This window comes from Scyliorhinus torazame, chromosome 13 (genome assembly GCF_047496885.1).
Source record: "Scyliorhinus torazame isolate Kashiwa2021f chromosome 13, sScyTor2.1, whole genome shotgun sequence".
NCBI classification, from domain to species: domain Eukaryota; kingdom Metazoa; phylum Chordata; class Chondrichthyes; order Carcharhiniformes; family Scyliorhinidae; genus Scyliorhinus; species Scyliorhinus torazame.
The window spans coordinates 159,824,509-159,851,689 of NC_092719.1; the positions used below are offsets into that span (position 1 = coordinate 159,824,509).

The 27,181-nt window shown below is 47.1% G+C and overlaps 1 protein-coding gene across 1 annotated transcript in view; it reads left to right on the top strand.

Moving 5' to 3' along the window:
• Positions 1-27,181, top strand: part of LOC140387632 (prickle-like protein 2) — a 385,150-nt gene that overhangs the window by 176,085 nt on the left and 181,884 nt on the right. The window lies entirely within an intron of this gene.

Sequence of the window (27,181 nt, forward strand, 5' to 3'; positions counted from 1 at the left end):
TTCAATACACCCCCTCACCCTTCAGCACACCCCCTCGTCCGCCAATAGTCCCATGTCCATTCTCCAGGGTGGACGCTGTTCTTTTTCCTCCCCTATCTCCAAGTCTACCCAATGTGGAGCGTGATCCGAAATAGCTATAGCCGTATATTCCGTCCCCGTCACCTTCGGGATCAGCGCCCTTCCCAAAACAAAAAAGTCTATCCGTGAATAAACTTTGTGGACATAAGAGAAAAACGAAAACTCCTTGCTCCTAGGTCTACTAAATCTCCAGGGGTCTACTCCTCCCATCTGCTCCATAAAGTCCTTAAGCACCCTAGCTGCTGCCGGCCTCCTTCCGGTCCTGGACCTCGATCTGTCCAGCCCTGGTTCCAGCACCGTGTTAAAATCTCCACCCATTACCAGCTTCCCCGCCTCTATGTCCGGGATACGTCCTAGCATGCGTCTCATAAAGTTGGCATCATCCCAGTTCGGGGCATATACGTTCACTAAGACCACCGCCTCCCCTTGTAATTTGCCACTCACCATCACGTATCTGCCCCCACTATCCGCCACTGTGGTCTTTGCCTCAAACATTACCCGCTTCCCCACTAGTATGGCCACCCCCCTGTTTTTTGCATCTAGCCCCGAATGAAACACCTGCCCCACCCATCCTTTGCGTAGTCTGACCTGGTCTATCAGTTTCAAATGCGTCTCCTGCAGCATAACCACATCTGCCTTAAGTTTCTTTAGGTGTGCGAGTACCCGTGCCCTCTTTATCGGCCCGTTCAGCCCTCTCACATTCCACGTGATCAGCCGGGTTGGGGGGCTCGTTACCCCCCCCCCCCCTTGTCGACTAGCCATCCCCTTTTTTAATCCAGCTCCTCACCCGGTTCCCACGTAGCTGTGTCCCCCCCAGGCGGCGCCCCCCCCGCCCCGCCCACCCCACCCCATACCAGCTCCCCCTTCTCCCCAGCAGCAGCAACCCAGTTAACCCCCCCCCCCCCCGCTCGATCCCTCACTAGCATAATTGCACCCCCCATGTTGCTCCCAGAAGTCAGCAAACTCTGGCCGACATCTGCTTCCCCCCCGTGACCTCGGCTCGCACTGTGCGCGCCCCCTCCTTCCTGCTTCCCTGTTCCTGCCATAATTATCATAGCGCGGGAACACAGCCCGCGCTTCCCTTTTGACCCCGCCCCCAATGGCCGACGCCCCCAGCTCCTCCACCTCCCTCCCTCCCCCATAACAATGGGAAGAGAGAAAAGTTACAGGGTCGCAGGATTAACAACTTAAAAATCATCTCTACCCCCTTTTCCCCCCTCTTCCCCCCCATATTCACCCCACCACTTTGTCTCAAACGCTCTTTTTTATAACCCACTTATTCCAATTTCTCTTCGACAATAAATGTCCATGCCTCATCTGCCGTTTCAAAGTAGTGGTGTTTCCCTTGATGTGTGACCCACAGTCTTGCCGGCTGCAGCATTCCAAATTTGACCTTCCTTTTATGAAGCACCGCCTTGGCCCGATTAAAGCTCGCCCTCCTTCTCGCCACCTCCGCACTCCAATCTTGATATACGCGGATCATCGCGTTCTCCCACCTACTGCTCCGAGTTTTCTTTGCCCATCTGAGGACCATCTCTCTGTCCTTATATCGGAGAAATCTCACCACTATGGCTCGGGGAATTTCTCCAGCCCTCGGTCTTCGCGCCATAACTCGATAGGCTCCCTCCACCTCCAACGGACCCGTCGGGGCCTCTGATCCCATTAACGAGTGCAGCATCGTGCTCACATATGCCCCGACGTCCGCCCCCTCTGCACCCTCGGGAAGACCAAGAATCCTTAAATTCTTCCTCCTCGCATTATTCTCCAGCACCTCCAGCCTTTCCAAACACCTTTTATGGTGTGCCTAGTTTATCTCCATCTTCACCACCAGGCCTTGTATATTGTTCTCGGCAGCCTTTGCCTTCACGACCTGAAGCTCCTGCTCCTGGGTCTTTTGCTCATCCTTTCGCCTTTCAATCGCCTGTAATATCGGGGCCAACAGCTCCTTCTTCATCTCCTTTTTAAGTTTTTCCACGCAGCGCTTCAAGAACTCGTGTTGTTCAGGGCCCCATATGAAACTGCCACCTTCCGACGCCATCTTGGTTTGTGCTTGCCTTCCTTGCCGCTGCTCTAAAGGATCCACCGCAATCCGGCCACTTTCCTCTCCTTTTTCCATCCGTGTCCAGGGGGATTCCCTTCTGGTTTACCGCACAGTGTTTTTAGCCGTTAAAATTGCCGTTGGGGCTCCTATTAAGAGCCCAAAAGTCCGTTCCACCGGGAGCTGCCGAAACGTGCGACTTAGCTGGTCATCGCCGCACCCGGAAGTGTCTTTGCATCTATGTTAAGCAGCAAAATAGGTCTATTTGATCCACATTTTGTCGGGTCTTTGTCTTTTTTGGATATCAGCGATATGGTGGCCTGTGTTGACGTTGGAAGCAGGGTGCTGCTAGCTAGCGAGTCTGCGAACATCTCGCGTAGGTGCGGGGCAAGAGCTGGTGCAAATTATTTGAAGAAGTTTGCTGGGAACCCGTCCGGTTCCAGTGTCTTACCAGCCTGCAAGGAGTTGATACTCTCCATGCTCTCTCCCAGCCCTATCGGGGCTTCCAGCTCCCCCCCCCCCCCCCCCCCCCCTCCCGTCTATCATCCCCGACGACTGGCATGTCCAGTCCGTCGAGGAACCCTTTCATCCCCGAGTCCCTGTTGGGCGGCTCAGGTGTACAGTCTCCGGTCGAAGGCCTCAAATGCTTTGTTGACATTTTTTGGTTCGGCTACCAGTCCACCTCTGCTGTCCTTTACCTGGGCTATTTCCCTTGTGGCTGCCCGCTTTCTCAGCTGGTGTGCCAGCTGGCGGCTATCCTTCTCTCCGTGTTCATAAAAAGTACCCCGTGCACTGCCTTCCTGGTGGATACCAAATTGAAGTCCATTTGTAGCTTTTTCCTCTTCACCAGAAGCCCTATGGTCGGGGCCTCGCAGTATCTTCTTTCAACCTCCATGATGGAGTCGTCCAGTTGCCGTCTAGCCATATACGACTCTACGTAACATTTATCTATGATAGGTCAAAAGATTCGCGACTTGGACTTGGATATTACCGTGCGTGATGAACTGGCCAGTGTTCGCTCCGCTAGGTTTGTCTTCTCTGAGTTCTGAACTCAGGGTCTTCCTCCTCAACTGTTCGTCCTAGGTTGTCGATATAGCAACTTTGCATCTCCCACCTTTATACTGTTTCCGCTGGTCCTTCAAAATGCTGATGAGCTTGTCTGCTCATAGATCCTGATGTTGAGATCATCTGTCCAAGGGTCGCATAAGCAGGACGCATCTGCTTCTTTGTTCTCTATCAATCGTAACCTTTGAGACCACAAAGGTCAAATGACCCTTATTGTAAGACAGTCGGCAGTCTGCAATCACCTCTTATTTTTTCCCAGCTGTAGACTGAACCACAACCTCAGCTTTTTATAGTTTTGATGCTTATGAGGTTAGTTATTTTTCCCACCATGTTTTGAGGGATTCTTGTTGTTGGCCATCGAGCTACAAGGATGGAACGGGCTATTTTTAGGGCACCTTTTCTCGCCCTTTCCCCTTGCAGGGTTAGCACAGTGAATCCTGAAGAGTACTGCTCAGTCGTGAAGAAAGCTGCCAAAACGCAGTCCTGTTCCTATTCCAAAAGCACCACGACTGAATCAAATTACCCTGCCTTGATGTCGGTCTGAAGCTAGGGACTTCCAGATTTCAAGGCCCTGCTGTCCCTGTCACCTCTCGCCGATCATCACAGGGCTAGTCTGTGTGAGCGGTGTGTTGATTTCCTCTAGGTAGACACCTGGTGCAGGACATCTTTTAATGTGGGCATGCTTTTGCACATGAGCAGACACACGGTCCTTGACAGACAGTAGGTCCAGTTCCAGTGCAAGGGAACCTCGGCGAGTGGGGGTCTCCCTACTGCTGCAGCCTTCATCTGCCATTGCAGCCTTTGATACCATATGAGTATCTTCCGCCTCTTTTGCCATTGACAACTTGTTTTGGATTGTGATTTGTCTGGTTCCTCCCCTCCAACCTTATTGAGGAGAAAGGAACATATCAGAAAAGCTAATGTGGAAAGCAACATTGTCGTAACAAATATGACAGATGGAGAAACTGGAGAATGAAATAGAGTCCTAATAGGAAGCAGAGCATATGAAAGGCATTGTCAGGGTAACTGTGGGATTCAGTGGACTCCGAAAGCCTCAATGGAATCAGTGAAGTCGAGGAAGAGAAGATGAATCCGAGATGGACCATGGAAAAGCGTAGGAAGTGTGTAAGTAAATTAGGAGTAAAGTTAATTACATTTTCTAATTCTGGATGAGAGCAGAAAACAGCACCAATACACTATACAGTTATTAATTTAGTGGATAAAAAGGTGAAGGAGGGAGACCTGTGCAGGGTGGTGTGTTGCCACCCTGGTTCCAGGTCATAGATGTCTCTAAGCGGGTACAGGGCATCCTGAAACAGGAGGCAGACAGATGTCATTGACCATAAATGACATAGGTAGGAAGAGCAGCAAGGTCCTGCAAAGACATTACAGAGAGTTAGGTAGTCAGCTGAAAAGCAACCTCTCAGGTAGTAATTTCAGGATTATTCCCCATGGCATGTGCTGGTGAGGCTGGGAACAGAGATACCACAGTTGAACATGTGGCTAAAGACATGATGTAGAGGGGGGGGGGGGGCTTCTATATGTGGATCATTGGGATGTCTTCCAGGGAAGGTGGGACCTGTACAAGAACGACGGGTTGCACCTAAACTGGAGGGGCACCAATATCTTGGCTGGGAGGTTTCCTAATGTGGTTTGGGAGGATTTAAACTAGAATGGCAGGGGGTTAGGAACCGGAGCAGCAAGTGTTGAGAATGGGGAAGAGCTTAAGACTAAGGCAACTGTAGCTAAGAGGGAGAGCAAGCAGGGGGAGGTCGCTGAACTCAGTGGGTCTGGAGAACTGAAGTGAGTTTGTTTAAATGCAACAAGTGTAACAGGTAAGACGGATGAATTTAGCACCTGGATTAATGTGGGGAATTATGATATTGTTGCTATTACGGAGACACGATTACAGAAGGGACAGGACTAGCAGCTTAAAGTTCCTGGATATTGATGTTTTAGATGAGACAGAGGGGGTAGCAGAAAGGGTGGGGGAGCTGCATTACCCTTTAGGGAGTGTGTCGCAGCTGGTGATGAAGGGGGCATCTTGGAGGGATCCTGCAGTGAAGCATTGTGGGTAGAGCTTGTTGTGTTATGCTTCTTCATGTAGCATAAGCTGCTTCCTTGATATATGCTCTGACAAGGTAAGGTTCAGACTTGGAGACAGGCTTAACACATTTATTGAACAGTTAGCAATTCTCCTACTTGAGTTCAACTCTCTTGCTCTTGTAACTCAATCTAACTAACCAGCCTGCTCTAAGCCATGCGGTGGGTCTGATGCTTCTGATCTGCCCCTGTGCTTCTCTGAGTGTCGCCTGTGGAAAGAGAAAGAGCATGTGTGCCCTGTCCTTTTATGTGTGTTGCCCCCTTGTGGTAGTGTCACCTCTGGGTATCTTGACTGCCCATTGGTAGTGTCCTATTCTGTCTGTTCATTAGCTGTATGTCTGCATGCCATGATGTCTCTGGTGCTCCCTCGAGTGTTTACTTAGTCTTAGTGTATTTGCATTAACCCCTTGTGTATCACCACATCCCCCCTTTTTTCATGTTACATATTTTCTGTACAGTGTTAAAGAAAATTGAACAAAATAGGTAGATAAGTGCTGACATGTACAAGTCATGATGACAGTGATGACTATGCAATACCAAATAATATGTAAGAGTCCAAAGTTCATGAATTTATATGGTCGATTGGCTTTCTCAGGAGGTGTGTAAATGGTCAAATCACTTCGCTGTCTGATTTGGACTCTTTTTTTCTATGCTTGTGGTAGCGATGCAGTATGTCATCTGTGTTGTCCGACCTGGACTGTTTCTTGTGAATGCGATAGTGATGCAGTATGTCATCTGCCTTGAAAGCTGGTCTGCTTGTTCGTAGTGCAGCAAACGTGAATTTGTAAGATGCGTTATCATGCCATGGTATGTCTGTACTCTTGTCAGTGTTAGGAGCTGTGCTGTTACACTGTCCTGCATTTGCAGAGTTGTACCAGTCGTTGTTCCAGTGTTGTTGTTTTTGTCGTGCTTGTTGTTGACGCTGGTGCCTTTGGTACGCTTCTTGTTGTTGTCTTTGTTGTTGTTTTCGTAGATTTGTTGTGTTTGTTGCGCTCAATGACCACACCGAGTGGAGAAGTCAAGTCCTTCACAAAGTTACTTGTGTCAGTGTCCTTTGTGGCATCTGCTGTTTCATTGAGTATGCCGTCTCTGATTCCTCGGCCCTCCCCATCTGGAGTCATGTCCAGTTCACTGGAATCATCTTTGACTTGTCGATGCTCCCCGTCTGGAGTTCTTTCTGGTTCACCTGAATCAGCTTTGGTTTCTTGACACTCCCCTCCGGAGTCATTTCAGGTTCACTTGAATCATCTGAGGTGTCTTGATGCTCCCCGTCCGGAGTCAAAACGTTCAGGAATGCATTTTCTTGTGGAGAGGCTCGAGTGGATGAAGTTTGAATTAACGTGGTGTCACTGGAGTCACTAGTAACCTCACTTTGATTGTCGAGTGCCTCTGTACATACTAGCTGAGGTCTGTCAGTCTCGCTGAGATGTTGCACATCTTGTATGGGAATTGTGAAGCCTTTGTCACTTGTCGCACAGTGGGTAGTGGGTAGACCTTAAGTGTCTTGTTGTCGGTTAGTTGAGCTGGGTAGACTGTCAGAGTCTTCTGGTGGCTCAAATAATATGGATAGACTCATAGTCTTTTTGTTGTTCACGTGAGCGTGGTAGACTGTCATGGTCGTCTTGCTGTGCACTTGAGCGTGGCAGACTTGCATCGCCTGCTGCTGGTTGCTTAAATAAGGTTGCTAGACCTTCATGGTCTTGTTCATGCAAGGACTGCGCTCTGGAGTCTTGCGTTGCTTCCATCGTGGAGTCTGTCAACGAGCTCGTTGTGGAGTTTTGTGCCACTCTCTCTGTGGAGTCTGGCACCATTCCCTGTGTGGAGTCATGCAGTGGTCTCGCTGTGGAGTCGATCTGTGCGCTCTCAACAGAGTCGTGCAGTGGAGTCTTTCTGTGTGGAGACGTGCAGTGGTCTCGCTGTGGAGTCTGTCAACGTTTTCTGTGCGGAGTCGGGGACTCTTTGTGGTGCGCGGACCACTCTTCGTGGTGTGTGGACCACTGGTTTGGCGTCAGGCCGCTCTCTTGTGGGCTTGTACTTCTCTCTGTCTCTTGGCGTCAGGCCGCTCCCTGTGGGCTTGTGCCGCTCTCTGTCTCTTGGCGTCAGGACACAGCAGAATTCTGTACTTCTGGGTTAGGATGTCGTCTGTGCTGGGCTGAGGATCCTCAAATCCGAAGAACTCGTACATGTCTGTGTCGGATTCTTCACTGTACAGCACATCTCGTTGCGGTTTGGATTTGGTACTGAGGTCGCCACGTCCAATGATGAAATCATCGTCTGAGTCGGAGTCTTCAAGGACCATATCATCACTTTCTGTGTCGGAGCTGTCATTGTGCTCGCGATGTCCAAAGAAGAAAGCAACGTCTGAGTCATAGTCTTCAAGGACCAAATCATTTCTTTGGGCGGTGCTAACTGCTTGTTGCAGGGTTCTGCAGAGGTTACTTTCAGCTACTGGTCGAAATTCAGACATTGTGCTGTCGTTCCAGGTGAAAGAATTGTATTTTACTGCTTTTAAAAAAAAAAAAATCCTTATTTTCGGGCATTTACCCATTTCCGTGGCCTCTGATGTCATGACGCTTGTGACGTAGAGCGCAGGAATGGATTGCGCATGCGCAGATCACTTTTCCTTTACTGTGCTCTCTTTGCATAACTGCGCATGCGTGGCTTCTCGCGCATGCGCAAACGGACCTTCCTGTTCTATGCGCAACTGCGCCTGCACGGCTTCTCACGCATGCGCAAAACACTGTTTTGCCAGTTCGCATCTTCTGGGGTACTGCGCATGTGCGGCTCCTTTCGCAAGATGGCTGCCAATCAAAATCTGGGTTTGCTGCTGTTGCAGGCCTACCTTCACCTCGTTGTGAGTATTGGCGCCTCTTTTACCGATCTCTTTTGTATTTTCCTCACAGTATTTTTAAAACTTGTCCAGGACTGTCTGGAAGTCTCTCTTGTCTTGCCCTTTGGAGTACTTGAAGGTCTTGGAGATTTCTGCTGCACTTTCACCCGCAATGGTGAGCAGAAGCTTTATTTTCTCTGCATCCGCCCTGCCATCTAGGTTGGACGCTACCAGGTAAATCTCAAATCTCTGCCTGAATGCACGCCAGTTTGCACTGAGATTGCCGTAGTACCTGAGCTGCTGTGGAACCGGAATCTCAAACATCTTGCCTGGGTGCTGTTGCTCGCAGTCACAGATCTGGAGTTGAACTATATAGACTCAACATGGCACTACTGGTACCATGTTGGGTTATGCTTCTTCATGTATGCTCTGACAAAGGAAGGTTCAGACTTGGAGATAGGTTTAACACATTTACTGAACAGTTAACAATTCTCCTCCTTGAGTTTGACTCTCCTGCTAATCTTGCTATAGTAACTCAATCGAACTAACCAGCCTGCTCTCAGCCATACGGTGGGTGTGATGCTTCTGATCAGCTCCTGCGCATCTCTGAGTGTCGCCTGTGGAACGAGAAAGAGCATGTGTGCCCTGTCCTTTTATATGGGTTGTCCCTTGTGGTAGTGTCACCTCTGGGTATCTTGACTGCCCATTGGTCGTGTCCTATTCTATGTGTTCATTAGCTGCATGTCTGCATGCCATGATGTCTCTGGTGCTCCCTCTAGTGTTTACTTAGTCTTAGTGTATTTGCATTAACCCCTTGTGTAGTTACAGTGATGCATAACACCACAGAGCTCACAAATAGGAAGGGTGCAATCACAATGTTGGGGTTGTACTATAGGCCTCCCAACAGCCAGCGGGATACAGAGGAACAGATATGTAGTGAGATTCTCGAAAGATGTGAAAATAGCAGGGTTGTTATGCGGGGTGATTTTAATTTCCCCCATATTGACTGGGACTCCCTTAGTGCCAGGGGTTCGGATGGAGAGCAATTTGTTAGTTGTGTCCAGGAGGGTTTTTTGACACAGTATGCTGATAGTCCAACCAGGAAAGGGACCTTACTGGACCTGGTATTAGAGAATGAGCCCGGCCAAGTGAACAAAGTTTCAGTCGGGGAACATTTTGGGAATAGTGATCATAATTCCGTACATTTTCGAATACTCATGGACAAGGACAAGAGTGGTCCTTGAGTGAGGGTGCTAAATTGGGGGACAGCCAATTACAACCGAATTTGGCAAGAGCTAGAAAATGTGGATTGGGAGCAGCTTTTTGAGGGTAAATCCACATTTGAAATGTGGGAGTCTTTTAAAAACCAGTTGATTGGAGTGTAGGACAGGAATGTTCCTGCAAAAATGAAGGACAGAAATGGCAGGATTAGGAAACCATGGATGACGGGGAAAATTGTGAGACTAATCAAAAAGAAAAAGGAAGCATACATAAGGTCTAGGCAACCAAAAATAGACAAAACAGTAGGCCCATTTGAGGACAAAGGAGGGAAGTTATGCCTGGAGTCAGAGGAAGCGGGTGAGATCCTTAATGAGTGCTTTGCATCGGTATTCACCAAGGAGAGGGACATGATGTACGTTGAGGTTAGGGATGGGTGTGTGAATACTCTAGGACATGTCATCATAATAAAGGAGGAAGTGTTGGATATCTTAAAATGTATTAAGGTAGATAAGTCCCCTGGGTCGGATGGGATATATCCCAGGTTACTTTGGGAGGCAACAGAGGAAATAGCTGGGGCCTTAACAGATATCTTGGCAACATCTTTGAGCACAGGCGAGGTTCCAGAGGACTGGAGAATAGGTAATGTTGTCCCTTTGTTTAAGAAGGGAAGCAGGGATAATCCAGGTAATTATAGGCCGGTTAGCCTGACATCAGTGGTGGACAAGCTTTTGGAGAAAATACTGAGGGACAGGATTTATTCACATTTGGGCACAAATGGACTTGATGGGCACCATGGTTTTGTGCAAGTCGTACCAACTTGATCGAGTTTTTTGAGAAGGTGACAAAATTAATTGATGAGGGAAAGGCAGTGGATGTCGTCAACATGGACTTCAGTAAGGCGTTTGACAAGGTCCCTCATGACAGACTGGTACAAAAGGTAAAGTCACATGGGATTTGGGGTGCACTAGCTAGATGGATAAAGAACTGGCTTGGCAACAGGAGGCAGAGAGTAGCAGTGAAAGTGAGTTTTTCAGAATGGAGATGTGTAACTAGTGGTGTTCCACAGGTATCAATACTCGGGCCACTGTTTTTGCAATGTAATAAATGATCTGGAGGAAAATGTAGATGGTCTAATTAGCAAGTTTGCAGATGACATCAAGATAGGTGGAGTTGCAGATAATGAAGGGGACTATCAGAGAATACAGCAGAATATAGATAAATTGGAGAGTTGGGCAGAGAAATGCCAGGTGGAGTTCAGACAAATGTGAGGTGATGTTTTGGAAGATCAAATTCAGGTGTGAATTATACAGTAAATGGCAGAGCCCTTAGGACAAATGGAGGGAATGCAGTTGGATAAGGTGGTCAGAAGGCACACGCTGCCGAAGACCTGGGCTCGATCACGGCCCCGGTTTACTGTCTGTGTGGAGTTTGCACGTTCTCCCGTGTCTGCATGGGTCTCACCCCAAAAAATTGTGCAGGGTATGTGAATTGACCACGCCTTAATTGTAAAAAAAAAAAGAATTGGGTACTTTAATTTTTTTTTTTAAAAAGGGCATACCTCATGCTTGCCTTCACATCGGCTGGGGCACTGAGTACAAGAGTTGGCAGGTCATATTACTTTTGTATAAAACTTTAATTAGGCCATATTTGGAATATTGCATGCCGTTCTGGTCGCCAGAGTACCAGAAGGCAGTAGCTGCTTTGGAGAGAGTGCAAAGAAGGTTTACCAGGATGTTGCCTGGTTTGGAGGGTGTTCGCTATGAGGAGAGGTTGACTAAACTCGGATTGATTTTGTTGGAAAGACGGAGGCTGAGTGGAGACCTGATTGAGGTCGACAAAATTACTAGAGGTATAGACAGGTTCAATAGTCAGAAGCTTTTTCCCAGGGTGGAAGACTCAATTACGAGGGGGCACAGGTTCAAGGTGAGAGAGGGAAGGTTTTGGGGAATATGCGGGGAATATTTTTCACGCAGAGGATGGGGGTGCCTGGAACGCGTTGCCAGTGGAGGTGGTGGAGGCAGGCATGATAGCAACCTTTAAGATGTATCTTGATAGACACATGATTGGACGTGGAATGGAGGGATACAGATCGTTCAAGCAATAAGAAGTTGGTCTAAATAAGGAATCTGGATCGGCTCAGGCTTGGTGGGCCAAAGCGCATGTTCCTGTTGTTATTGGCCAGGGTTTAGAGAACCCCAGAGTGTATCATGGAGTTCACCTGACCCACAACTTTTACTAGATTGTGGTATGGGGAGCACACGGCCCACTCTACAGGTGTGGTACAGCAGAAATGGAAAAGTATTTTTTAAAGCAAAACAATGCTTATTCTATGAACTCAAGTTAACCTTTTTAAAATATACAGTGAACATTTTGGCAACCATCAATTCAAATACAACCCCCAAAGAATACAACACTAAGTAATCCTTAATAACTTCCCAAACAACATCAAGAAGACAAAATAAACACCTTTTAACAGAAGCACATCAGGTTTACATTCACTACTGAAAACATTTATAATTCTGAATTCACAAATGATCAAGAGATAGTCTTTTCATGGCAGAGAGAACAACAATGCACCTGCTTTAGAACATAGAACATAGAACGATACAGCGCAGTACAGGCCCTTCAGCCCACGATGTTGCACCGAAACAAAAGCCATCTAACCTACACTATGCCATTATCATCCATATGTTTATCCAATAAACTTTTAAATGCCCTCAATGTAGGCGAGTTCACTACTGTAGCAGGTAGGGCATTCCATGGCCTCACTACTCTTTGCGTAAAGAACCTACCTCTGACCTCTGTCCTATATCTATTACCCCTCAGTTTAAAGCTATGTCCCCTCGTGCCAGCCATTTCCATCCGCGGGAGAAGGCTCTCACTGTCCACCCTATCTAACCCCCTGATCATTTTGTATGCCTCCTCTTAACCTTCTTCTCTCCAACGAAAACAACCTCGAGTCCATCAGCCTTTCCTCAGAAGATCTTCCCTCCATACCAGGCAACATCCTGGTAAATCTCCTCTGCACCCGCTCCAAAGCCTCCACGTCCTTCCTATAATGCGGTGACCAGAACTGTACGCAATACTCCAAATGCGGCCGTACCAGAGTTCTGTACAGCTGCAACATGACCTCCTCACTCCGGAACTCAATCCCTCTACCAATAAAGGCCAACACTCCATAGGCCTTCTTCACAACCCTATCAACCTGGGTGACAACTTTCAGGGATCTATGTACATGGACACCTAGATCCCTCTGCTCATCCACACTTCCAAGAACTTTACCATTAGCCAAATATTCCGCATTCCTGTTATTCCTTCCAAAGTGAATCACCTCACACTTCTCTACATTAAACTCCATTTGCCACCTCTCAGCCCAGCTCTGCAGCTTATCTATATCCCTCTGTAACCTGCTACATCCTTCCACACTATCGACAACACCACCGACTTTAGTATCGTCTGCAAATTTACTCACCCACCCTTCTGCGCCTTCCTCTAGGTCATTGATAAAAATGACAAACAGCAACGGCCTCAGAACAGATCCTGGTGGTACTCCACTTGTAACTGAACTCCATTCTGAACATTTCCCATCAACGACCACCCTCAGTCTTCTTTCAGCCAGCCAATTTCTGATCCACATCTCTAAATCACCCTCAATCCCCAGCCTCCGTATTTTCTGCAATAGCCTACCGTGGGGAACCTTATCAAACGCTTTGCTGAAATCCATATACACCACATCAACTGCTCTACCCTCGTCTACCTGTTCAGTCACCTTTGTCTGGCTTCAGCTCCAACACTGAAAACGAAACTAAAAAAAACACAGACACACCCAAGCTTTTCACAAAGTGAAACTGAAAACCAGAGCTCAGATCCACCCACACTCTGACATCACTGCAGTAACATGAGCAAACAGACATTTCTTAAAGTGACATTCTCATGACACTGTCTATAATGTTCTCTGTTCTTTGTATGTTACATATCCCACAGAAAGGCAGATATAGTTAGGACCCATACCTTCTCTTTCTCTTCGCAATACCTTTTTTTGGGGGGGACGAAATTAGTGTAGTTAAAGGAGAAACAGTTAAATGTGAGAACCCGTTCAGCCAGATGTAGGAGGGTGATGATAGATGGGGACTGATTGGATCTGCATCGAAGGAAGAATTGAGAACTATCTTGGTGGTGGTTGGAAGTGCAGAGATATTGGGCATCCATGGTGAAAAGGAGAAGGTTTAGGACCAGGACACTGCTGAAGTGGAGTTTGAACTTTCACCCAGTGACTGTGTGGATTTTCTCCGGGTGCTCCGGTTTCCTCCCATAAACTAAAGATGTGCAGGTAGATGGATTGGCCATTCTCAATTGTTCCTTCGTGTCCAAAGTGTGCCGGTTAGGTGGGGTGACGGGGATAGGGCAGTGGAGTGTGCCTAGGTGGGGTGTTCCTTTAGAGGGTCGGTGCAGATCCCATGGGCTGAATGGCCTCCTTCTACACTGTAGAAATTCTATGGTTCGAAACTGGACAAGGGGCGAAATAGGGTCATGAGTGTAAGAAATCAGTTTTGTGATGCAGGACAATGCTGAAACGCTGGCTCCCCCAAGGCAATCCTAGTGGAAGTGGGCTTTTTGTGCTTGGGTGATGATGAGTTTGGAGGTTGTGGAGGGAAGATATCCAGAAGTGATTAAGTTAGTGATAATTTTAAAAATTATATCCTGAAGTTCACTGAAAAGGTGATCAGGCTACATGGTTGCAATAATGGGCAAAACATGGCAACTCATTATGGAAGATAAGAATAAAACTGGACAAATAAACCAGTATTGAATTAGGTGCCAGAAATGACAAAGGCATGCTCTGCTCAGTCAAAACTGCAAATCTCCTCAATAACATTTGTGGAGTGTGGTAAACCACTATTATTTTGTACTTGCTGTTCTTACTTATTGTTCTTAATGTTTGTTACATGTCTGGGTTTGTCCCTGCTGGCTCCGCCCCTCGGGCTCAAGTATAACGGTGGCAAACCTCCAGCCCTGCCCTCATTCTGGGACCGGCTGCCAGCAGGTATCTTTTAGCTGATTAAAGCCACAGTTTACTATTCCGACTCTCGTTCTGTCGTCATTGATGGTACATCAATTTAATCAGCTAGAATTTTAAGATGGATCCATCGCTCAAGTCTGATCGCCTGGAGCTGGACCCCCAAGCAGCAGACGCCACTGCCACGTTTGAACACTGGCTAAGTTGCTTCAAATCTTACATTGATTCCTCCGCTGCCGCAGTCGCTGAGACCCACAAGCCGCGAGTCCTCAACTCCCAGGTGAGCCCGCAAGTTTTCCTTCTTATCAGGGACGCTACCTCGTACGAGGATGCAATAACGCTGTTGAAGGGGCAGTATGTTAAGGAAGTCAACGAGGTGTACGCTAGGCATCTCCTTGCCACGAGGCAACAGCACCCTGGAGAATCGCAAGCTGAATTTCTGCGGGTACTCGGCCGGAACTGCAGCTGTAAGGCGGTATCGGCTGTCAAGCACACCGAATTGCTGATCGGGGACGCCTATGTCGCAGGCATAAAATCTAATTACATCTGCCAGCGCCTACTAGAAGGGGGTACACTCGACCTCCAAGACACAATACAACTCTCGGACTTGTTGGAAGTGGCCTTCCATAACATGAATGCCTACACCTCCGACCACGCGGCACCCTCGTGGACGTCATGGGCGCCGCCATCTCCCGACCCAGGGGTGCCGCAAGCCTGTGCCGCGCAGCGACCCGCCAACTCCGGAGGCCCGAAATGTTACTTCTGTGACCAGGGAAAGCACCCCAGACAACGCTGCCCAGCGAGGAGCGCGATCTGCAACGGATGCGGAAAGAAGGGCCACTTCTCTAAAGTCTGCCAGGCATGACCTGTTTCTAAACCCAGCAGCGCTACGTGTAGCCCGTGGGGACCGCCCCCATCTTCCACTCCATCCACCACGCGTGGTCTGTGGGGGCCGACATCTTCGCCACCCGCCACGTGCGACCCATGGGGGCCGCCATCTTCGACGCCACCCACCACTTGCGACCCGTTGAGGCCGCCATCTTGGAATCACCCCGCCGCCTCCCGGAACCCCTGCTCACCAACCAGATCGTACGCTTGTCTCTGCTACCCTTGATCAGCCCACCCACCTTCCGAAGCTCGCCTCCATCACTCTCAACCAGTCTCGACCACATCACCTCACTAAATCCATGATGGCTGTCCGGATCATCGGCCACGAGACGACCTGCCTCTTCGACTCCGGGAGCACGCAGAGTTTCATTCACCCAGATACAGTACGGCGCTGCTCCCTCCCAATTTTACACGCGACCCCGTGGAAGTCCGTGGGTACTGTGTCGCACCCCTTACAGTATGGGGCGATGAGTACAAAAATTTCAAGCTCTACGTCCTCCCCCAACTCTGCGCTGCCCTACTACTCGGTCTAGATTTCCAGTGCCACCTCAAAAGTCTTACCTTGGAGTTCGATGGACCCCTGACCCCTCTCACCGTCTGTAGCCTCTCGACCCTTAAGGTCGCCCCACCCCCGCTCTTTGCTAACCTCACTTACTGTAAGCCCGTCGCCACTAGGAGCAGACGATACAGTGCTCGGGACAAGGCCTTTATCAGGTCGGAGTTCCAGCGACTCCTGCGGGAAGGGATCATAGAGGCTAGTACGAGTCCAAGTGGTGGTCGTCCAAACTGGGGAGAAGCACAGGATGGTCATCGACTACAGTCAGACCATCAACCGGTACACATAGCTCGATGCGTACCCTCTCCCCCACATATCTGACATGGTCAACGAGATTGCGCAGAACCAAGTCTTCTCCACGGTAAACTTGAAGTCCGCGTACCACCAGCTCCCTATCCGCCCGGAGGACCACCAATACACTGCCTTCGAGGCAGATGGCCGCCTCTACCACTTCCTCAGGGTCCCCTTCGGCGTCACCAATGGGGTCTCTGTCTTCCAACGGGAGGTGGACCGAATGGTTGACCAGTACGGGCTGCGGGCCACGTTCCCGTATCTGGATAATGTTACCATCTGCGGCCATGACCAGCAGGACCATGACTCTAACCTCCAACATTTCCTCCACACCACCAAGCTCCTTAACCTCACATACAATAAGGGGAAATGCGTTTTCCGCACAACCCGCCTAGCCATTCTTGGCTACGTTGTGGAAAACGGAGTCCTTGGGCCCGATCCCGACCGCATGCGCCCCTCCTGGAACTTCCACTCCCCCACTGCCCCAAGGCCCTGAAGAGATGCCTGGGCTTCTTTTCCTATTATGCTCAGTGGGTCCCCAATTATGCGGACAAGGCCCGCCCACTCATTAAATCCACCATTTTTCCCCTGACGGCTGAGGCCCGCCTGGCCTTCAACCGCATCAAAACAGATATTGCCAAAGCCACGATGCACACAGTAGACTAGTCCATCCCGTTCCAGGTGGAGAGCGATGCATCTGTCTTTGCTCTGGCCGCTACCCTCAACCAGGCGGGCAGGCCCGTGGCTTTCTTCTCCCGTACCCTCCAGGGCTCCGATCTTCGACACTCCTCCGTTGAATAGGAAGCCCAGGCCATTGTAGAAGCTGTGCGACCTTGGAGGCATTACCTGACCGGCAGGCGATTCACTCTCCTCACTGACCAACGGTCGGTTGCCTTCATGTTCAATAACACACAGCGGGGCAAGATCAAGAATGACAAGATCCTAAGGTGGAAAATCGAACTCTCCACCTATAATTATGATATCTTGTATCGACCTGGGAAGCTCAATGAGCCCCCAGATGCCCTATCCCGCGGTACGTGTGCCAGCGCACAAGTAGACCGACTCCGGGCCCTCCACAATGACCTCTGTCACCCAGGGGTCACCTGGTTTTTTCATTTTGTCAAGGCCCGCAACCTGTCTTACTCCATCGAGGAGGTCAGGACCATGACCAGGGACTGCCAGGTCTGCGAGGAGTGAAAACCGCACTTCTATCGGCCGGACAGAGCACACCTGGTAAAGGCCTCCCGCCCCTTTGAGCGCCTCAGCATCGATTTCAAAAGGCCCCTCCCCTCCACTGACCGTAATGTGTACTTTCTCAACATCATTGATGAGTACTCACGATTTCCTTTCGCCATCCCGTGCCCTGACACGACCTCTGCCACAGTCATCAAGGCCCTGCACGGCCTCTTCACCTTGTTCAGTTTCCCCACTAACATCCATAGCGATCAGGGTTCCTCCTTCATGAGTGATGAGCTGCGTCAGTTCCTGCTTAGCAAGGGCATCGCCTCAAGCAAGACTACCAGCTACAACCCCCGTGGAAACGGACAGGTGGAGAGGGAGAACGCAACAGTCTGGAAGGCCGTGCTTCTTGCCCTAAGGTTTGGAAGTTTCCCTGTCTCCTGCTGGCAGGAGGTCCTTTCCGATGCGCTCCACTCCATCCGGTCGCTCCTGTGTACCGCCACCAATGCGACACCTCACGAGAGAATGTTTGTCTTCCCCAGGAAGTCCACCTCGGGGGTCTCGCTCCCGTCCTGGCTGACAGTTCCAGGGCCCGTCCTCCTCCGGAAGCATGCGAGGAGTCATAATTCAAATCCCCTGGTCGCATGGGTCCTTCTCCTCCATGCTAACCCCCAATATGCCTATGTGGCACACCATGACGGGCGGGAGGACACAGTCTCCCTTCGGGACTTGGCACCCGCTGGTTCCCCAGTGACCATCACCACTACCCCCGACTCTACACTGTCTCCCTTCGTTGCTGCTCACGACGCTACACCGTCTCCCTCCGTTGCTACTTATCCGGAAGACGACACGCTCCTGGATACGCAGGCCTCAACACTTCATCCGACACCAGTGTCCTCACCACAGCTGAGACTGAGGCGATCACAGCGGAAGGTCAAAGCCCCCCACAGACGCGATCTCTAAGTCAACCCGTCCACTTCACCCCCGCCGGACTCTTTTTTAATAGGGGGTGAATGTTGGAAACCACTGTGTTATATTGTACTGCTGTTCTTATTGTACTTGCTGTTCTTATTGTTTGTTACATGTCTGGGTGTGTCGCTGCTGGCTCTGCATGTGGCTACGCCCCTCAGGCTCAAGTATAAAGGTGGCTAACCTCCAGCCCTGCCCTCATTCTGGGACCGGCTGCCAGCAGGTGTCTTTTAGCTGATTAAAGCCACAGTTTACTCTTCCGACTCTCACCTGTTGTCATTGATGGTACATCATGGAGTTTGCACTTTCTCCCCGTTCTCAATTTGTGAGACCTGCCCCACAGACTAGTCAAGCAACAGTCTGATATAGTTATGCATAGAACCATAGAAGCAAAAACAGGAGGCAGATTACCTGAATGGTTGTAAATTGGGAGAGGGGAGTGTGCAGCGGTACCTTGGTGTCCTTGTGCACCAGTCACTGAAGGTAATCGTGCAGGTGCAGCAGGCGTTAAAGGTGTATGGTATGTTGGCCTTCATTGCGAGAGGTTTCGAGTACAGAAGCAGGGATGTGTTGCTGCAATTATACAGGGCGTTGGTGAGGCCACACCTAGAATATTCTGTGCAGTTTTGGTCTCCTTTTCTGATGAAGGATGTTCTTGTTCTCAAGTGAGTGCAGCAAAGGTTTACCAGATTGATTCCAGGGATGACGTTACTATCATACGAGGAGAGATTGACTAGGTTAGGATTGTTCTCGCTGGAGTTCAGAAGAATGAGGGGGGATCTCATCGAGACTCAAAATTCTAACAGGAATAGACAGGGTAGATGCAGGGAAGATGTTACCAATGATGGGTGTGTCCAGAACCAGGGGTCACAGTCTGAGGATTAAGGGTAAACCATTTTGGACAGAGAAGAGGAGACATTTCTTCACCCAAAGAGTGGTGAGCCTGTGGTATTCATTATCACAGGAAGTAGTTGATGCTAAAACATTGAATATATTCAAGAGGCAGCTAGATATAGCACTTGGGGAGAATGGGATCAAAGGCTATGGAGAGAAAGAAGGATTAGGCTATTGAGTTGGATGACCAGTCATGATCGTGATAAATGGCAGAGCAGGCTCGAAGGGCCAAAAGGCCTCCTCCTACTCCTATCTTATATGTATCTATGTATAGCCAGAGTTGCAGAGTTCTCTATCCCTGGGTATGTCATGTCCCACTGGCAGGTCAGAGTCGGCAGGACAGTGGTATATACATCAATGATCTGGAAGAAGGAACTGAAGGCACTGTTGCTAAGTGTGCAGATGATACAAAGATCTGTAGAGGGACATGTAGTATTGAGGAAGCAAGGGAGCTGCAGAAGGATTTGGATAGGCTAGGAGAGTGGGCAATGAAGTGGCAGATGATATACAATGTGAAAAGTTTGAGGTTGTGCACTTGGAAGAAGGGATTTAGGCATAGACTATTTTCTAAATGGGGAAATGCTTTGGAAATCAGAAGCACAAAGGAACTCAGGAGTCCTTGTTCACGATTCTCTTAAGGTTAACGTGCAGGTTCAGTTGACAGTTAGGAAGGCATGTGCAATGTTAGCATTCATGTCAAGAGGGCTAGAATACAAGACCAGGGATGTACTTCTGAGGCATAATAAGGTTCTGGTCAGACCACATTTGGAGTATTGTGAGCAGTTTTGGGCCCCGTATCTAAGGAAAGATGTGCTGGCCTTGGAAAGAGTCTAGATGAGGTTCACAAGAATGATTCCTGGAATGAACAGTTTGTCGTATGAGTAATGGTTGAGGACTCTGGTTCTGTACTCATTGGAGTTTCGAAGGATGAGGGGGGATCTTATTGAAACTTACAAGATATTGTGAGGCCTGGAAAGCATGGATGTGGAGAGGATGTTTCCACTTGCAGGAAACCTAGAAGGAGAGGACACAATCTCAGACTAAAGGGACGATCTTTTAAAACCGAGATGAGGAGGAATTTCTTGAGCCAGAGTGTGGTGAATCTGTGGAAGTCTTGCTGCAGGAGGCTGTGGAGGCCAAATCACTGAGTGTCTTTCAGACAGAGATAGATAGGTTCTTGATTAATAAGGGGATCAGGGGTTATGGGGAGAAGGCAGGAGAATGGGGATGAGGAAAATATCAGTCATGATTGAATGGCAGAGCAGATTCGATGGGCCGAGTGGCCTAATTCTGCTTCTATGTCTTATGGTTTTATAGGCAGGAGGGAGGAGACCTGGGAATTCTCAACATTTACCCGGCTCCCCATGAAGGCTCACGGCATGAGGTCAAACAAGGGGAAGAAAACTTCCTGTTGATTAGCGCTTACCACCCTCCATCTACAAGTGAACCAATACTCTTGTAGAAATCATTTGGAAGAAGCACTGAGAGTAACAAGGGCACAAAATGTACTCCGAATGGTTCTCACCAAGAATGGCTCAGTAGCACCACTACTGAATGAGCTAGCCGGGCCCTAAGGATGTATTTCCCAGATTCGTATTGTGATAGGTGGCAAGAGAACCAACAAGTGGGAAAAGCCTACCTGATCTCATCCTCCCCAAACTGTCTGCCACAGATGAATCTTTCCATGAAAGAATGTAGGAGACCCATCCTGTCTGTGCTAAGATCATAGAATCATAGAATTTACAGAGGTAATTCGACCCATCCAGCCTGCACGGCCCTTCAATTCAGTACCCTACTTAAACCCATACCTCCACCCTATCCCCATAACCCAGTATCCCCACCTAACCTTTTGGACACTAAGGGGCAATTTAGCATGGTCAGTCTACCTAATCTGTACTTCTTTGTGACTCTGGGAGGAAACCGGAGCACCTGGAGGAAACCCAAGCAGACACGGGGAGAAAGTGCAAACTCCACATAGACAGTCACCCAAGGTGGAATTGGACCCAGGACCCTGGAGCTGAGGCGCAGCAGTGCTTTTTAAAAAATAAATTTAGAGTACCCAATCAAATCTTTCCAATTAAGGGGCAATTTAGCATGGCCAATCCATCTAGCCTGCACATCTTTGGGTTGTGGGGGCGAAACCCACGCAAATACGGGGAGAATGTGCAAACTCCACACGGACAGTGACCTAGAGCCAGGATCGAACCTGGGACCTCGGTGCCGTAAGGCAACAGGGCTAACCCACTGCGCCACCGTGCTGCTCTTTGATGCAGCGGTGCGTGCCACTGTGCCACCTTACACTGAAGGCACTCTCTGTTGTGTTGTTTGGCACTACCAAAGTGCAAAATTGGATAGACTCAGATCAAATCTAGCAGCTCAAAACTGGGCATCCATGAGCAATGGGCACCAACAGTAATATTGTGCTCTTCCACAATATGTAACCTCCAGGCCTGACATACCCTCATTCCCCCTTTACCAGAAATCCAAGGGACTAACCCTGATTTAATGAGAAGTATTGAAGAGCATCCCTTAAGAAAAGCTACAACACAAGACTACTTGCATGTGCAAAAACAGATTACTATAGATAGAGCTAAGCCATCCTACACCAACGATTGAGATAAATGCTCTGCAGAGCAGCACCGCCTAGTCATGAATGGTGTTCGGGTGTTGGGCAATTTAACACCTAACTGGAGGTGGATGTTCATGAATATATCCATCCTGAATGATGGCAGCGCCCAGCACACCGTTGCAAAAGGCAAGACTATGTTTTTTGAATCATTTTCAGCTGCTTTCTAAGGTCCAGTATGACCGATGCCAGTCTTCAACCAATTCAATTCACTTAACGTGATAGCAAGAAACGACTGAGTGGCTGTGGTGCTATAGACCTTTGCTCCTGAAGTAGCCGTTCTCCTGGACAAGCTGTTTCAGTACAGCTGCAGCATTGGTATCTACCTAACAATGTAGAAAGTTACCCAGTTTGCCTGGTCCACAAAAGTACGAGACAAATCCAATCTGGAACATTGTCATTCCAGTGGATTACTCTCAACCGTGAGCAAAGTGATAGAAATTGTGGATGCAACAGTGCTATGAAGTGTTATTTACTCATCAAAAATCTGCTCAGTGATGCTCAGTTTGGGTTCTGCCAGACCTCTTTACAACTTTGGTCCAAACATAGACAAAAGAACTGAATTTCAGAGGTGAGGGGAGACTAACTGTCCTTGATATTCGGGCTACATTTGACTCCATTAAGGAGTCTGAGTAAAATTGAATTCAGTGGAAATAAATAGGAAAACTCTTCATTGTCTGGAATCATATCTAACACAAAGGAAGATGATTGTGGTTGCTGGAGGCCAATCATCTCAGTCCCAGGACATCACTGCATGAGTAAGAGTATCATAGGCCCATCAATGGGGTATAAGTGGGCATGTTCACTGATGATTGCAGTGTTCAGTTTCATTTGTAACATCCTCATAATTAAGTAATCTGTGCCCACTTGCAACAAGACCGGGACAACATCCAGGCTTGGGCTGACAAGTGGCAAGTAATATTTGTGCACATAAGTGCCAGGCAATGACCATCTCCAGCAAGAGAGTCTAACCATTTCCCTTGAGATTCAATGCCATTGCCACTCCCGAATCCCAAACCATCAACACCCTTGGGGAGGGGGGCCATGACCTTTACTATCTGGAGGTATGAGTGCAACAGGCACATTGGAAAACCCCCTGCAAGTTCCCCTCCCAAGTGCTTCGAAACTGAAGTCTGAGTACTACAAGTTGGGTGGAGAGTAATGTGATAGAGAACACCAAGCAGGATTGAATAAAAGGCACGAGGGGCTTAAAGCATAGGATGTATCTGAATCAGCCAACATACTCACTTTTCTTGACCCGGATAGCTCATTAAACTGCTTTCTACGTTTATCCAAGACCTGGGCACATCATTCCTGCTGCTCTCCTCCTCAGCTCCCTCCAACCATGCTTTTTTGGTGAGCACAGCAGGTTTCTACTTTGCATCATGGGGAATAGAATGTTCCCTCCTCCTGACTGCACACAGCAGTAGTTCCAGCAAGGCATAATTAAATCTAAGTCCTTTCCTTGTTCCATGTCCATCATCTGCCCTGAACGTTTCCAGGATCCTGCTCCCCCACCTCTAAACATAGCGAGGTGCCCAGTGGGATAGCCAGACGTGTTGTGTGGATTGCATACAATTGCAGTTCCCTTGATAAATACTTGCAGATGGAAGAGGGGTTACAGCTTTAGGAAGATTTGTCAAGCTCCAGTTATGAATGTTAAAAACAAGTGCGAATGGTCCTTCTTTTAATTGAGTTAATGGTGAGGTGAGTTGCTTCCTGCTGCTGCAGGCCCAGGCTATTGGACCTCGTTCACATGCTGCCGATTGATGCATCGGAGTTGGAAATGAGTCTAGCAGGGGGACAATGACTGCTTATAAGTTTGGTGAAACAGGTTCAAGGAGAGGAAAGGTAATGTGAAGTCCAGAGAAGCATTTCTAATCATAGCAACACAAAGCAAAGTAGCAAACTTACCACTTTGGGGTACTTCATTTACTGGCAGGTATTTTTTTTTTTGTTTGGTGGATAATCCACATTTGCTGAGCTGCTACAGTCTGTTTTAAGAATTCAACAGAACCCCACCGGATCCTAATTTTAAAAACAAAGGATTTTCTCCAGCTATACACAGGTGACTTAGATGCCCATCCATGTGAGTAGTGTGATCTCATGACAGATCTGATTTCCACAGGGACAATATCATTCTTCATATTATGGATAAGCAGGGCACCTACTGTATAAGAAGTTACAAATGATGTGGGGTGGTAGATACTTGAGACGTGAAGTGCCATTTTGCTCACAGCCCATGCACTTACCCGATAGAGTCTTGCCAAGCCAGTGTAGAAAATTTTAATTTCCATGCATGGGGGATCAAATTTTAACAACCTGCTTAGCACATTGGGAGGGGTTTCAGTTTGATGTTTGTTTTACATTATGCCTGATTTACATGTCCAATGACCTGGCAGGTTAGTTTAAAATTACCCCCCAGAATCTATAGGGAAGTTCTTTCTTTGACAAAATGGATATAGATATAATGAAACAGCATTATGTTTCTTAATTTTTTTGACTTATTTTATTCTCTTTATTTTGAACATTTGTAGAAATTCACCTAACTTGTGTGGCTTCCAGATTATGAAGGTTGTATGACCTATTTATGTTTTTTTAAGTAGAATAAGGACACTGCATTTGGAAATAGTCAATTATTCTTTGCACAGTGATCTAATAATTATATACTTCTACAGTAGCTTTAGTACAGTATGCCTCTGCCCTTTGCAAGGAGAGTGAATTACCTATTTTGTGTTGAGCAACAACAAATAAATCTCTAAAACTGAACCATATGGAGAGTTACTGATAGTTCCTCTCCTTTTCATGCTATTGTGTTTAGTATTGTAGTAGATCAGCAAAAATGCAAGAACTGCATTCATCTGCTGTAGAAATAAAAATATGCCTGTTAGCAATATTGCATGCAGGATGTATTACAACAATTAGAACCATATGTGGAGAGCTGATCACTTTGAATTTAGGACTGGTAAATTATGTGCAGCTGTCAGGATTAAAGGTGCTCACTGCAGAGAATTTATACAGTTTTAATATTTAAAAAATGAAAATAAAGAGTACTAGTGGGATTAAAAACATGTGAAAGAAATACCGCAACATTTCTAATCCTTCTAGCAAAAAATATAAGTGATATTTGTGTTATTGCTGGTTGATTTATACAGAGCCCAGGACCTTTAAGCTGAAGGAATCGAGTTCTCTCATAAACCAGTCCTAGTTGGGAGCAGTGGGTTTGGCTTAACTGTTGACTTTTGCCAATAGGCTTGAGGTTAGCTTGGATGTTTCGTCAAACCGGACGAAGGAAGCCTGCGAAAGCCCCCGACCAAGTGACCTGACTGGCATTCTTTATTACACAGTCCTTGAATAGCAAAGCTACTGCAAATGGCAGTTCCACAGTCTGTGTGAGAATGCTTCTCCACCTCTTGCTGAGTACCCCACAGGGCCTCGACAAGCAGTTTCTATTTAATGTAGAAGCCAGACTTTTCTTATTAAAAAGACATTGAAAGCGCTTCTCTGTTTCTGCTACAGTGGTTATTAGATAGACACAGAAACAATTCTAGTTAAAGGTAAGTGTTTCATTTTTTTAAAAAATTAGGTCTTGTGTTCAGGGAATAATTTACATTGTTGCCTCAAATGCTGAGTTTCGCAGCTGTAATACTTGGGAGTTTTACTGAAGTTATTTGATCGTAAGCAATGTGGTGCTGCAGAATGTAAGGTAGGAGTTGATTTTTTAAATCCTTTCCATTAAGATGTATTCTGTCTTGCTTTTTAATTTTACTGCTTCTGCTTGCCTTTGGATATATTAAATTACTGCAGCTACAGTGTTGTATAATGCCAATTAGATCATCATTTGCAGTGGGCCAGTGTAACTAATTGGATCACACCATGGAAGCAGATTGTTTTTTTAAATTAATTTTTGGAGTTACTGTGCTTATTATATGTTCATTAGAAGTAGGTGCATGCATCTAGTTTTTATATTCATCCCTAAGTTACAAAAAATGAGCATGCTTGATAAGCATATGTGTGGCATTCTAGACATAACTAACCTTTTTCTTTTTTGGGTCAACATGGCTCTCCAACGGGAAGCTGAATCTGTGGGAGTCTGAGGTTTATTTAAGCTTCTGAGCAGAGCTGTGTGTGTCAATTCAGCTGTTGTTAAGATTTAAGAGAAATGACAGAATGCAAATGGTGAACCTTCTGACACCTGGTATTGCAGTAGGTTAAACTTTCCTAAGTTTCACAAAATCTCCTGTATATTCTGTTGTTCATGATCTTTTTAACTGTTTAGTCTCTGCAATTTTCTATGTTTTACAATAAATGCTGCATGAGTGGTGTCAGCAAGGTCAAACTTTAGAGAGCTAATATTGAAGAGGGCAGGAACATTAGCACTACAAAATCAGCATTTTTATTTGTTCTGTAAACTGAACTAATTAAAGTGCTTTAATGTTAACATTGGTCTATCTTAATTGGTTTTAATTTTATCTTTTTGTTAGTATTTACCAGGATAGCTTGTTGCAAAAAGCAAAGTTGATTGCTTGTGAACAGATGTTCTGACCGAATGTCCAGTAGAGTTAGCAAATATATTATTGGCCTGTTTATTCCATTTATATAGCCACTGGCCAGTATGCTTTCTGTAGTAGATTTGTTATGTACTGCTCATAGAAATGCTTTATACCTCTACGACCCAATGGCAGTAGTTTATATTCATGGAATAGATTAATGGTCAATATGTGCTTGAGAATTTCTCATAAGCTACAAGACATTTTGCTTCCAAATTATTTTTGTTTTTAATGTTTGGTTCATAATTTCTTTTAGAAATGTAACATTAAAAAAGCTAATTGACAGTTTTTCAGTATAGTTTGTGTCTTATTTATTCAAGGCGAGCATTTATTGCCATGCATTTTTGGTTGTTCAAGAAGCCAGCATCATTCAGACTTGATTATGTCACCCAACCTATAAGGAAACTAACAAAAACATCATAAAGTAGTTTCATTAATAATATTTAATAATCATATTTGTACAGGGTTTGGGTGATCAGACTATTGCTGCAGCGTGACTTGTTTTGCCTTCAGCCATTGTCTGCTATGACATCTGAGTTCAACCAAGTGTTTTGACTTCAGAAATATGATGATACTGGTCTCAGCAGTAATTTAACTCATGTAGGTCTGAACTTCTCTATGGTTGAAAAGAGGCAGTATGACAAAAATAATTGGTTAGTAGTCCGAAAGGCTTTTGCATCTAGTGAATGGTAAAATATTTTGATTTGTGCTGTGTTCCTTTCAATAATGCAAAACACTTTTTATAATATTCAGTTAATTAACTAGGATGCCTTAAGGCCAGGGTTCTGTTTTTCTGATTGTAGGCTTGGAAGGCACATGTCCTTGAAGCATACAAGGGAGAACAGAGTGTGAGAGATGCACTGCTGTAAGTTTTAG